This window comes from Lissotriton vulgaris, chromosome 4_1 (assembly GCF_964263255.1).
Source record: "Lissotriton vulgaris chromosome 4_1, aLisVul1.2, whole genome shotgun sequence".
Taxonomy (NCBI): domain Eukaryota; kingdom Metazoa; phylum Chordata; class Amphibia; order Caudata; family Salamandridae; genus Lissotriton; species Lissotriton vulgaris.
The window spans coordinates 1,581,370,687-1,581,385,250 of NC_141691.1; positions in this window are offsets into that span (position 1 = coordinate 1,581,370,687).

The window sequence follows — 14,564 nt, forward strand, 5'->3', positions numbered from 1 at the left end:
AAGCTAGGTGCAGCATGAAGAAATTGTTTGAAGTGGTAAACCACCTTGCCGAACCTTCCAACCCTCCTCCTGAAACATCCCAAACTCTTTGCAACAATTTGGCTGACTTCTTTTCCGACAAGGTCACATCTATATTTAAGGATTTCACTCCAAATCTCAACAATACGGACCCACTAAATACTCAAACAAATTCGGTTCCCACTGCTCTAACGGAATTTACTACTATACATCCACAATATATTCATAAAGTAATTCTGTCAATTAAATCTGGTTCCCCTCTGGACCCATGTCACCCCTCCATACTTAATACTATTCCAGACATCATCACTTTACCTCTGACACACATCTGTAACATTATGTTTTCAACAGGTTCCTACCCCACTATTTGGAAAAATACTGTAATCAGGCCACTTCTCAAAAAACCGTCACTTGATCCTTCATTGCCATCCAGTTACCGTCCTATTGCATCCCTACCCTTCCCAGCTAAGATCTTTGAATCTGTCATGAATAAACAACTGTCTGACTACATTCAAAATAATGACCTCCTAGACGACACCCAGTTCGGCTTCCGACAAGGTCACGGGACAGAAACTGCCTTGATCAAGGCGGCAGATGAAATAAGGATCACGATGGATAATGGCGGACAGGCTGTCCTGATTTTGCTGGATCTATCGGCGGCTTTCGACACGGTTGATCATTCTACTTTGATCGGCCGTGTCGAGGCCATCGGTATCAAACACAAGGCCAGAGACCTTATCTCATCTTTCCTGGCCGACCGCAAACAGGCAGTTAAGCTAGGTATTTTCACGTCTCCTACTTTCAGCCTTCCTTGTGGAGTCCCTCAGGGTTCCTCGCTAAGTCCGACCCTTTTTAATATCTATGTTTCGGACTTAGCGAGGGTAATCAAAGCTTACAACATCAACCTAACAACATACGCCGATGACACCCAGTTGGTACTATCCATACACAGAAATGGACTTGAGGTTGCAGCAAACTTCAAGGACGGCATGAGGGCCATCAGCAGTTGGATGGCGTCCAACTGCCTAAAACTTAATTCAACTAAGACAGAGGTCATGCTTTTTGGAAGTATTCAGCCTTTGTGGTCCCCCTTATGGTGGCCGGAGGAAATGGGAACCCCACCGCAACCTGTCAGCAAAGTCAGAAATTTGGGAGTAATATTTGATGATAAACTCCTTTTCCATCATCACGTGAACGCGGTAGTATCATCATCATTTAGCATCTTAAGGAAAATAAAAAAACTGCTCCCATATCTACCCATGACTGCTGGAAAAACACTTATATCTACACTGGTGTTTTCACGCACTGACTATTGCAACGCCCTTTTCCTCAACGCACAAAAAAAGATCATCTCTAAATTGCAAATGGTACAAAATGCCTCTGCCAGAGTTCTTCTGGGCATCCCAAAATATAGCTCTGTATCGTGCTACCTGGACCAACTGCACTGGCTTCCAGTCAAAAGCCGTACGAAGTTTAAAGCCCTCTGTATTGTCTATAAGGCAATAAACAATATGGGACCTAAATTCCTTACAAGTTCCCTTAAGCCTCTGGCTTCCTCCAGAACGCTTCGCTCCAACACGGCTCATCTGCTGCAGATACCCAGAACAAGGAGAGTCAAATGGGGAGACAGATGTTTCACCATAGCAGCTGCAAAGCTATGGAACTCCCTCCCTTTGAATATAAAATCTAGCCCATCTCTTATCACTTTCAGAAAACAGCTAAAGACATGGCTGTTCTCTCAAAGCTACGACTAATCATTATCTTTCTAATTGCTATCTAGAGTCCTAATTATTGGCGGCAGCCTTTAGCCCTCAGCGCCGAGACACCCATGGGTAATTGCAGCGCTTTAAAAATTGCATAAATAAATAAATAAATAAATAAGGTCGTGACGCTAACCCTGGAAGTGAGTGACAAGAAGACAGTGTCCTAGAACTAGGACAAGACCAGGAAGACACGTGCAGAGTGCGCTCGCTGCATGGGGAAGCCTGGCCAGAGAAGATGAAAAAAAAGGGGACCAGGGTACGTCGCGAGAAGAGGAGAAGAGAAGAAGAAAGATTGGAGTGGCATGCCGCCACCGAAGAAAGGAAGAAAAGAAGAAAAGAAGAAAGGAGAAAGAACCACCGCCACTAAGAAAAGAAGAAGGAAGCCACCCCTGCGGAAAGAAGGAAAGGGACAGGCACTGGAACACCTGAGAGCAATGGAAGACAAGCCTGGCAAGAGCACCGGCAGCGCAGACCAAAGACAACCACCTACGAGCCATCCATCCACATGGCGAACGCAGAAGAGAGCAAGATAGACTGTTGGCGACATCTACCTCAGGGGTTTGAGAGGAAGATTGGATGGCGAGACTACTCAGGACTCCAGAAGTGGAGGAACTGACCTACCTCACACCAGCCCATGGCAAACCAGTATCAGAAGCCTCGCGGTACTCTGGTGGCAGCAAGTCCCGCATGAGAGACAGACCTACTGAAGCACGTCTGCAGGACCCAAGAGGATGCAAGCCTCGCGAGCAATGAAGAGAGTCGACAACTCAACCTTCAAGTGGAACTAGGACACGACGGTGAGGCTCGTGGAGTGCCCTGCTCACGGCCCGAAGGCTATGGTAGAGCAATGCGATCAAAAACACCAGTCCAGTGGAAACCTGGCGAAGAGGTCCTCCCGGACATCTTGTGGCAGAAGAAAACCGGCGAAAGGGGCATCCTAGTGTGAGGGATGTTCGCACCTACTCTTTTCACCTGCCAAGAAACACACTGAAGCCTGCCCGGAAACATCACGCAACCAGCATGGAGAAAAGAAGCTGGAAGACAAACAACAACCATGTCATCCATCTCTCTTTAACTATTTGTCACCAAGTGAGCAAAGCAAAAGGCAGGGCTGAGAACAGCGGACAGACAGCACAGACAAGGAATGAACCCGCCGAACAACTGCAAATCGTGCCACCAAGAACTGTTAATCCAAAACGCAAGAACTATACTGCCTGCGGCTTGCAAGCAGCCAAAGAGACTCGTTTTGAAAGCGCAAGTCCAATGTTATTTTCTGTGTTTTCTTTCCCCCACAGGTTTTTGGACTTTTCACGTTTGGTTTGATTTTTAACCAATTTGGGGAGGGATGTAATGCCCAGCATAAGTCAGCATTCTAGTGCTGAAGCCTTTATCTACACTTAACACCCACCCACCACTGATGTCACTGGTCATGTGACACAGCATCAATAAAAGAGGCCGAGCGCACGTGCTCTGGGCCAGTTGCACCAGATCTCCAGTGTCAGTGTTTGTGTGCTTGCAGCATGAGGGCCTAGGGCCCACCACAGCCCTTTACACTAATGTCCTTTCATTTTCACGGCCTCTAGCAACTGAAAATTCAGATCTGATTTTTAAGTTGCTACTTTTTTCTATTCCTCCTTCTGATGTAGCCTGCTCTTGTAAAAGTTCCTTGTTTGAGGTAGATGTAACATGTTTGAGGCCTGCAGTGGGAACCAAAGTAGGGCCACACAGGAACATTGTTATGGCCGCTCATCATTTGGATGCGTTTTTTGTGGTCTGGCTGGACAGTACAGCTGTCGCCAGACAATTATGTAAGCATCTCTAGAGAGGGGCTTTGGCGTCACCCACGTGTTGAAAGCCAGGAGTACGTTTCGATTTGGGCAGAAGCTGTGTGCTACCACAGAAAAAATGCTTGTCCCTCACACAGCTGTGATCATTGTGTTTATTTTCCCAGCTGAACTTTCAATGGCACACACACATAAAATTGTAATGCTATTAAAGTGTCTTACAAAACTAGATAATTTACGATGTTTTTCTTTGGCAGCAGCACAAATAGGAGGAGGGCTGCCATTAACCTACATGGATATTTAGATCTGGCTTCACAGTGCATTCATAAGCCAGACTATTGTCATTAACAATTCTTGTAAGTGTAGTTTGCCAAGTTGAAAAGGACATGCAGTTTTAAACCAACCATTCGTTTATCTACTGGCTTCTGATATTTATTGAGATTTACCATTTCCACTCGATTTTTCTAATATGTATTACTTTGTTGATCTTTACTGCAGCATTAACAGAAACAGCTTAAGTTTTGGTTCTCTGAGTACCAGAGACAAAGGGCCAACAGAAAGTAACATGGCTTAAAACCTCCTGGCTTTTGTAGCTGCGTTGGCATCTGTTCATGCCACTCGGATCCAATGTGTGCTTTCCTTCTGGCAGAAGAAGAATGTTTGCTCTTGTCATTGCAAACCTTTGTACTTCCTTATTGGCTTTTTCCTTTTTCAACCATGGGTATGTATACCCAGTTCCTTTGCCCAAAGAATATGACGCAAGAGACTTTGTTTTTCATGCAAATTTATTTCTCTTAATTTAGTGTCTCCTTGGGCAGCACACCTCTTTCTGTTGACTTCGACATTATGCAGTGTTTGCGAGGGCAAGATGCCTAGGAATATCTGTCTCAACTGCGTCAAACTGACTATAATATCGTAATTAAAAAAAGTTACCTTAAGTACATCATAAGAAAATCCATGGCAAATAGGTTGTACAGTGCACTCCATGCTGAATTAAAACAATCACATGTCACTATATACAGCTGACATTGTTTCTTGTGTTAATTTGTGACAAATATGTCTTGCAATATTATATTCACGTTTTACAGTGTAGACCATTGGTACTCACAAACATTCTGTCAGAGGCCAAAATTACAGTGTGGTTTGTGGCTGAGGGCCGCAAGGGAATGGGTGGGGTCAGTGGGGGGCGGGGTCAGTGGGGAGGCGGGGCTAGAGTAAAAAAAAGGCAAACCTGTTTCAAAACATTAGCCAATGCGACAATGCTTTATTTCAAAAGCAGATGTAACTACAAAGAGCACATTTAGATAATACATTTTTATAAGCAGACAATAGCAACATTAAGAGACATTGCATAGATTCATACACACTTTGACCCCAATTTCATCGCAGTCTCTCTCTCTCTCTCTATCTCTCTCTCTCTGGGTCAGTCTCTCTCTCTCCCAGTCAGTCAGTCTCTCTTTCACTCAGTACTCTCGCTCTCTGTAAGCCAGCCTCTCTCTCTCTCTGTCAGTCAGTCAGTCTCTCACAGTGGGTCTCTCTCTTAATCAGTCAGTCTCTCTCTCTAAGTCTCTAAGTCAGTCTCTCTCTCCCCTAGTCAGTCAGTCTTCCTCTGTCAGTCTCAGTTAGTCAATCTCTCAGTCAGTCAGTCTCTGTCAGTCAGTCTCTCTCGTTCTGTCAGTCAGTCTCTCCCTCAGTCAGTCAACCTCTCTCTCTCTCTCTCTCTCTCTCTCTCTCTCTCTCTCTGAGTCAGTCTCTCTGAGTCAGTCTCTCTCTCTCTCAGTCTGTCTCTCTCTCTCTCTGTCAGTCTCTCTCTCAGTCAGTCAGTTTCTGTCAGTCAGTCTCTCTCGTTCTGTCAGTCAGTCTCTCCCTCAGTCAGTCAACCTCTCTCTCTCTCTCTCTCTCTCTCTCTCTCTCTCTCTCTCTCTCTGAGTCAGTCTCTCTGAGTCAGTCTCTCTCTCTCTCAGTCTGTCTCTCTCTCTCTGTCAGTCTCTCTCTCAGTCAGTCAGTTTCTCTCGTTGTCAGTCTCTCTCTGTCAGTCTCTCTGTCAGTCTCTCTCTCTGTCAGTCAGTCTCCCTCTCGCTGTCTCTCTCCTAGTCAGTCAGTCTCTCGCTCTCTCGCTCTCTCTCTCTCTCTCTCTCTCTCTCTCTCTCTGTCAGTCTCTCTCGGTCAGCATATCCCTCTCTGTCAGTCAGTCAGTCTCTCTCTCAGTCAGTCAGAATCTCTCTCAGTCAGTCAGTCTCTTATTCTGTCATTCAGGCTCTCTTTCAGTCTCTCTCTCTGTCACTCAATCAGTCAGTCTCTCTCGCCTTCAGTCAGTCAGTCTCTCTCTCTCTCTGTCAGTCAGTCTCTTGCACTGTCATTCTCTCTCTCTCAGTCAGTCAGCCTCTCTCTCTCTCTCTCTCTCTCTCTCTCTCTCTCTGTCAGTCAGTCTCTCGCACTGTCATTCTCTCTCTCTCAGTCAGTCAGCCTCTCTCTCTCTCTCTCTCTCTCTCTCTCTCTCTCTCTCTCTCTCTCTCTCTCTCTCTCTCTATCTCTCTCAGTCAGTCTCTCTCTCTCTAAGCCAGTCAGTCTTCCTCTGTGTCATTCTCTCTCTCTCTCTATGTCAGTCTCTCACTCTCTGTCAGTGAGTGCCTCTCTCTCAGTCAGTCAGTCCCTCTCTCAGTCAGTCAGCCCCTCTCTTAGTCAGTCAGTCAGGCTCCCTCTCTCTAGGTAAGTTAGTCAGTCTCGCTATCTCTCTCTCTGTCAGTCAGTCTCTCTCTCTCAGTCAGTCTCTCTCTCTCAGTCAGTCTCTCTCTCTCTCAATCTCTCAACCAGTCAGTCTCTCTCTCAGTCAGTCAGACGGTCTCTCTCTTAGTCAGTCTCTCTCTCTCTCAATCTCTCAACCAGTCAGTCTCTCTCTCAGTCAGTCAGACGGTCTCTCTCTTAGTCAGTCTCTCTCTCTCAGTCAGTCTCTCTCTCAAACTCTCAACCAGTCAGTCTCTCTCTCAGTCAGTCAGACGGTCTCTCTCTTAGTCAGTCTCTCTCTCTCAGTCAGTCTCTGTCAGTCAGTATCTCAATCAGTCAGTCAGACACTCTCTCTACTCTCTCTCCACTCTCTCTCCTCTCTCTCACCACTGCTTCTCCACTGTCTCTCTCCACTCTCTCTCTCTCTGGGGGGCCTTATGTATATTACCTGCAAGGTCCGTGGGCTGCCAAGGAAGGCCTGCCAGGCCGCTGGCGGTCCGCAGCCCTTACTATGAGTACCACGGGTGTAGATGGTGCTTAACCCACAGTTTTGCCCAGAAGCCTGAAGCTGGTGCTTCGAAGGTTAGGGCACTGAATACCAAGGCTGTGCTGTCTTGATTCCACCTTCTGCCTCTTTAGTCCACCATCAGACATTCTCAGTTTTTGTCTCTCACTTTTGCAGGTTTTTTTCATCCCTGCTGTCTTTGTCACTGTTTTTCAGTCTTTCTAGTCCTAGTTCTTTCCCGGTTTTGGGGTTTTCTCTCTCTTTTTCTGAATCAAAGTCTATTGTGGAAAAAAGTGCTGGTCACCAAAAATAAATGTCAGTCTCCAAAAATGAGTGCTGGCGGGCCCCACCTGCAACCACAGGCTTGAATTAAGCTGGATTGTAGATCTATCTTTTCAGAACAGTATGGCGCAAAATAAGATTTGTTTGCAAGCATGAGTGTTCAGAAAGCTGTAAGTTCTTATTGTCTTTGGTATTTATCTGAGTTAAACATTGGTTGGTTCTCAGGTTATATGCGGACTGTGATGTCTTACTGTCTATTAGCCACAAGTTTTTTTTTAAATTGATTTATTTATTTCCCAGAGAGTACAGCACACAATTATATTGCATATAAATAGCAAATAAATACAAAGAGGATAGTCAATTTGTTACATTACATATAAAAGCAGTTAGGCAGATTAAATATACATACTTCCTGATACATCGGGGAATAGTTAAAACAGTAGCTTGCTTCACGGTTTACTTGGCCATAGAGCTCCTCCAGGCAAAAATAATTTTACCAACGTGTACCGCACTAATAGCAAAAAATACAAGATAGACAATCAATTCATTCCATTCCATAGAAAATCAGTTATGGCAGGTTCAAGAAATGTTTTACCAGTGAGTAATGTAGGAGGTCGCAAATTAAAAGGCCCCTTCCCACTCTCAGGAGTCCAAGGCAAACCAGTCCTTATTCCCCAGACTGCCAGTGAGCCAAGTGGCCATATGAGACCACATCTTACAGACCCATTTCTTAGAGCGCCAACCCTTATAATTGTATAAAGCTCTTTCTTGATTATATATACTCAGTGATTGGTCCAACAAAACCTGATATGTGGGGGTCTCTGGGTCTTTCCATCTTGTTGCTATTAACAATCAAGCTACTGCACCCAAAATAAAAATTAAGTATGTCTGTATCGAATCCAATTCATCTCTTATCCAAGAAGCATCCTAACTGGGCTGATACACACCTCTTTCCCAATCACACTTCACCAGAAAGCCTCCATTCCTTTCTTCAGAGGATGCAATTTTTCACAACCATAAAACATATGTATCACTTCAGCAGGACCTTATCTGCACCTGGGGCACTGATCATCCTCACTTTTTCCCTAACCAAATAACTTCGTTGGTGTAAAATATAAGTTATAAACTGTTTTATAATGGTTGGCCTTCAGTTTGGCCGAAAGAAAGATCTTCATTCCTAATGCAATTGACATAAATAGATCCGTTTTTCCTAGCTTCCTAGCCCAATTAGCTTCAACCTTCTCCAGATCGTCCAGTGTTGAATCCAGTAGGATTTTATAAGTGTGAGTGTCACAGTGCGCCCCCAGATTCAGGGACCCATGAATCAAGGGAAGACTAGTGGACTGCGCCCCCTGTTACTGTTCACCTTTTTCTTTCCCAACAGGATGACTGGGACCAGAGTCCGTTTATCACGCATCAAGTGGATAAATCCGAATTGGAGACCGTTCCCTTTAACTGGGACGTAAACTACGGGAGGACTGCCTCCTTTCCGGACGTCAGCTCTCCAGGTCCAATAAGATAGAAGGAAACCAGAGCAGAAGGAAGAGAGACTTTCAGAGTCGGTGAAGATATAGTGTAGTTCCTATATTCCCAATAGGCTCTGCGCATTGGAATAACATAAACGATAGTGTAGGCGTAGGTCTGAGGTCGACTAGGTCTCTATTGAATATGTTAGACTTAATTATGTGTGCCAGCTAGCTCAGAGGTCACTAGAAACTTTCTCGAGTAAACAAGAAGGTGTTAACTTTCCTGAATAGACAAGAAGGGATTCGTTTCTGACAACCACATAAACATGACAACTTTGCTCCCCCGAACAAGGAGTATATCTCCAGAGTCGCGGAAACAATAGATAGCTATTTCACTCAGTCAATCGTGCATGCTTAGTTTCACCAGGAGTGCAGAGAAATAGAGAGACAGGCGTTTTCAATAAAAGGGTTATTTATTGAGCAGTCTACTTTCTCATGCAAGAGAAGTGAATTGCCACAATTGCAATACTTGTCATAAAGTAAAGTGCGTACAGTAAAATGAGTATTATGAAATAATACTGTAAAAGCATTTATATGGTTTCTAAGCCATAAGATACTTAAAACGGATAAAATACATTCAATGATAAAATAATGACTAAAAGTACTCAACTGGTGTTTCTAAGATACGCATACCCCAGTGTATCTAACCCAAGCCTAGTGCAGGGAAGGAGTGGATGAGTTACAGTTTTTGCCAAGAATCTGAATCAAGAATTTTCTGTGGGTCAAATCAGCTCCGTACCTTGGTTATAGAATGAAGGAGGTCTTGTATCTCTTTCTCAGGACTTGATCTCCCAGCAACCCGCAAGGGTGACCGGTAAACACTGGAGCTGGATTTCTTGGCAGGATAAAAGACAGCGTTTCTCTCAGTGCGTCAGCAGGGAGGGTCGGCTTCCTTCGGCACTCGCATCAGCTGGGCGTCCGGCAAGTAGATAGCCGATCTGCTCCAAACCACTGTGTTTTGCTTAAGGCAGATGCTGGTATATTTAAACCTGGAAGGTGCTGGGTTTGACGTAAGGTTGGACATAAGACGTCACTAAGAACTCGCAGTTCTTTCAGGACTCCAGGAGTTCTAGGACTAATCAATACAGAAGCAGGGGAAATTCCCGGGCTGCTGGAGGCTTGGTTTGTTTAACCCCATTCGATGCTCATGACGAGCTCAGCTTGTCATGAGGCACGGTTGAGCTGTGCTGATGACGAGCTGAGCTCGTCATGAACAATGGTAAATCTGCGAGTGCAGCACCGGGGGGGAAAACCTCTAGCAGCCAAGGTGTTAAGAACACGTTGTACTTTCTAGGAGTCTATGGGAGTAGCCTTGCCGTATTTGGACTGCATTGGCTATGTCTTAATATGGGGCTGAATCTTATGCCTGCATAAGGGTATGTTTTGATATAACCACCTAAGGGCATGAAATTGGGAATATTAACTAGAGTCCTAGAATCATCTACAACAAAGTCGCCGAGAATAGAGACGTAGAGAAGAGAAGCCCGGGAACCACAAAAATCGTATGAGTGCTGCTGCTATGAGTCACCGAGGAAGTGAAAGATCCGAAGGAGCCAGTAGGTCAACGTTACAATGCTGCGCCCAGCCACGCTTCAGGAGAAGCGTGGCTGGCTCTTGAAGGTACGGAATAGGGTTGCAGGGTGGGACACGGGGGAAGTCTGGCGAATAGAGTGGTATTTTTCCTCACCCTCTAGCCTCCCGCTCCGTACTTCCCGACTCCCTGAGCACGTTCACCTTGGTTTACAGCACCGAGCACGAACAGGTGGTCCCTCACTCCCCTTACCCATACTCGATGTTACTGAAAACTGATACTATTTCCCCTCCTTATTTCTATGCACCTGAGCAGCATGGTAAAGAGGAAACAGACCAGACCAGGGGGTGACGAGAAAGAAGGCCGAAGTGAAGAAGACCCCGGATAAGAAGAATAATACCAAGAAATAACTCTGTCTTCATTTAGGATGAGACGTGCTTACAAAATAAAACCTTCTTTATTAAGACATAGTCCTGACCTTGATCCTTCCCCACGTGCACAACTGGTGGAGAAGGAGGGCAACCCGTCCATTGAAACCACAATAATGGATAACCTGATACAACATCTCATACATGGCCAGGACAAACTAGGATGGGCCATCGAGGGACTGATGACATTGGCACAAGCTGATCGCGATGTGTTGAAAGATTCAATGTCGTCCCAAATAGAGAACTTGCAGAAACTAATGGCTGACCATCTTGCCTCACCTCCACCCATCGGTCAACCTCAGCAGCATGGTAAAGAGGAAACAGACCAGACCAGGGGGTGACGAGAAAGAAGGCCGAAGTGAAGAAGACCCCGGATAAGAAGAATAATACCAAGAAATAACTCTGTCTTCATTTAGGATGAGACGTGCTTACAAAATAAAACCTTCTTTATTAAGACATAGTCCCGACCTTGATCCTTCTCCACGTGCACAACTGGTGGAGAAGGCGGGCAACCCGTCCATTGAAACCACAATAATGGATAACCTGATACAACATCTCATACATGGCCAGGACAAACTAGGATGGGCCATCGAGGGACTGATGACATCGGCATAAGCCGATCGCGATGTGTTCAAAGATTCAATGTCGTCCCAAACAGAGAACTTGCAGAAACTAATGGGTGACCATCTTGCGTCACCTCCACCCATCGGTCAACCTCATTGCCCCTTGGGCGTATCCTTACAAAAGTTTATACAAGGGAAGGACCCTGATGCATTCCTCCTAAATTTCGAGAGGGTAGCCCGGGCCTGTGGATGGCCGACGGAGAAATGCCCCTTCTTTTTGGCACCATTGTTAACCGGCGACGCCCAAGACCCTTATCAAGTGGCAAATGCTAATGGGAATACAGCCTACCATGCCATCAAGGAAATCATTTTGGACCATCTAGGCCTCAACGAAGAGGCATTTAGGGTACGATTCCAAAGGCAGAGGGGTGCACTCGGAGAAACCCCAAAAACCCTCTTCTTCCGACTAAAGGCAGCCGCCGATAAATGGTTAAAACCTAATGAGACCACCAAGGAAGGTATAATGGACAAAATGTACCTTGAACAATACTTAGAAGCATTACTCTACAACACGCAAAAGTGGCTACGTCAGCATATGCAGCTAACAACGGAACAGGCAGTTGACATGGCCACCTCCTTTGCGCAGGTCTAACCTCGACTGGCTATGTGGGAAGCAGAAAAATCCCATAAGATAGCCATGCTGAAAAGCAAGAAGAAGGTGTACAGGCCCCTCAAGATAGGCCCGACCCAAACCTACGAAAACCGATGGGCCCCCCTTTAGGGGCCCACAGTGCTTCGGTTGCGGAGAGTGGGGCCACATCGCTCGATCCTGTCCACTAAGGAAACCATCTGAAGAGCCCATGGAAGTGGCGTACATTTCAAGATCTATTCTCTATACAGCCGAGATAGGGACCACGATTTACGTAAGTGTGGAGGTGAATGGGAGATTTGTGAAAGCCCTTTTGAATTCAAGGTGTAGACAATCTGTTATACAGGGTTCCCTTGTATAACCTTCCCAGATTCTACCAGAAGCGATAGTCCACATTAGGTGTGTGCACGGAGACGTAAAACAGTACCCAGTAGCCGAGATTAACCTTACACACAAAATACGGGAATCCTTTGCAGTGAGGGTAAGGGTGCTAGCTGACTTAGCAGAACATCTGATAATAGGGACTGACAACCCGGGGTTCCTAGATATGCTTTTGACATCAGTGAATAAACCACAAGGGGAGGAAGGAACAGGAAAGATGGTGCTTGCCTTCATCTCCACTGAGCCTTGGGTTATGGACACAGGTGCCAGGTTTGCCCAGATGAATGACCCCACATTACGGAACGCCTGGCAAAATGCACAGAACACTGCCTCACCCGCAACAAACCCTCACTTCACCATCATTAAGGACTTGCTGTACAGAGTAGGAGGACACAGCTTCCCTATGACCTTTAGGGATCAGATCCTTTTTTGTCGCATTTACACATTACTGCAGGTCACATAGGGGCTGAGAAAACCTCACAAAACGTGCTAAGGAATTTCTACTGGCCTGGGGTATATGGGGACGTAAAAAGACACTGCCAAGAGTGTGACATTTGCTAGAAAAGGAACACGCACAGCCCTCCTCCAATACCCTTACAACCCTTCCCAATTATCGGTACCCCACTTGAAAGGGTTGCTATGAACCTCATTGGTCCCCTACCAAAAACCAGAAAAGGGAACCAGTATACGCTGGTCATAGTAGACTATTCGACCAGATATCCCGAAGCCTTCCCCTTAAAAGCACCAACCTCTTCTAACATAGCAGAATGGGTCATCAAATTATTCTCGAGAGTGGGATTCCCTAGACAGATCCTAACCGAACAAGGTACCCCATTTGTGTTGCGCCTCATGAAAGAGGTGTGCAGGACCCTTAACCTCTGCCATATAAAAACTTCTGGGTACCCCCGACAAACCGATGGGTTGGTGGAGCAGTATAATGGTACCTTGAAAACGGTTTTAAGAAAAATGCTTCAGAATGATGGGAAAAAATGGGACCAACTTCTCCCACTTGCCCTATATGTAATCAGAAGCCAAATACAGAGTTCTCTGTGGTGTTCCTCTTTTGAAATGCTGTATGGGAGGCAGCCTAGGTCCCTTTTGGAAATAACTGAGGTAGCCTGGGAAAAGGAGGAGGTGGAGAAGACCCGAGGATTCCTTTAATATACTCAAAATCCGAAGAACAAAATTGGGAAGTTGAGGGAGCTGGCGTACTTCCAATTGGAGAGGAAACAGGAGAAGCAGAAAGCAATATATGACTAAGGGAAAAAATGGAGACAACTGAACGTCAATGATTGGGTACTATTATTGCTACCATCCTCAACATGTAAATTCAGGTCTGAATGGCTTGGCCCCTACCAAATCGTGGACACAACAATTTATAGGTACAGGTAAGGCACAAACATTTCATATTTACCTGTTAAAGAAATGGATAGGGCCACTTCCCATGGCAGCTCACTTCAGCATGACTTCCCTGCAACACTCTTTACAGACAGTGGATCAATTAGTGATAACTACTGACCTCTCAGAGAAACAAAGGCTATCCCTGGGGAGCTTCTTAGAACACTTCTCGCTGATTTTTTCGGACAAACCGGGAAGGACTCCCTTACAGAACACACCATAGAAACCATACCAGGGAAAGTCATAAAGCAGAGGCCGTACAGAATACCAATAGCAAAAAGAGAGGCCATACAGAAGGAAGTAAAGGAGATGTTGGAGATAGGGGTAATTCGCCCGTCAAGGAGCGAATGGTCCTCACCATTGTCATGGTGCCAAAACCTGACGGGTCCACACGTTTTTGCATGGACTTTCTCTACCTTTGATGTCTACCCGATACCCAGAATCGATGAACTTATAGAGAAGCTATGAGATGCAGCATACATCACCACCTTCGATCTCACCAAAGGGTACTGGCAGGCCCCCTTCAAAGAAACAGATAGGAAAAAAACAGCTTTTGTGACTCCAGATAAGCTATTCGAATTCACGGTTCTCCCATTCGGCCTCCATGGTGCCCAGGCCACCTTTCAGCGCCTTATGAACACGGTCCTGAGTGAACACCAACCTGGCATCGGCGTATCTAGATGACATTGTGGTGTTCAGCCCCACATGGGAGACACACATGCAAAATCTCCAAGCAGTTCTGAGATGATTACACGACGCAGGCCTCCACATAGCTCCAAGAAGTCTAGAGTGGCCTTTCAAAAGGTGAAATACTTGGGATTCGTCCTCGGTCATGGGGTTATAGCACCACAGGCTGAAAAGGTGGGAGCCATATAGGATACCCCCTTCCCCAAAAACAAAAGGGAATTGAGAGCTTTTTTGGGGCTACTGGGGTATTACCGATGTTTTATACCTCATTATTTGGAAAAATCATAGCCCTTGTAACTGACTTGTTCCGCAAAGATATAAAAAC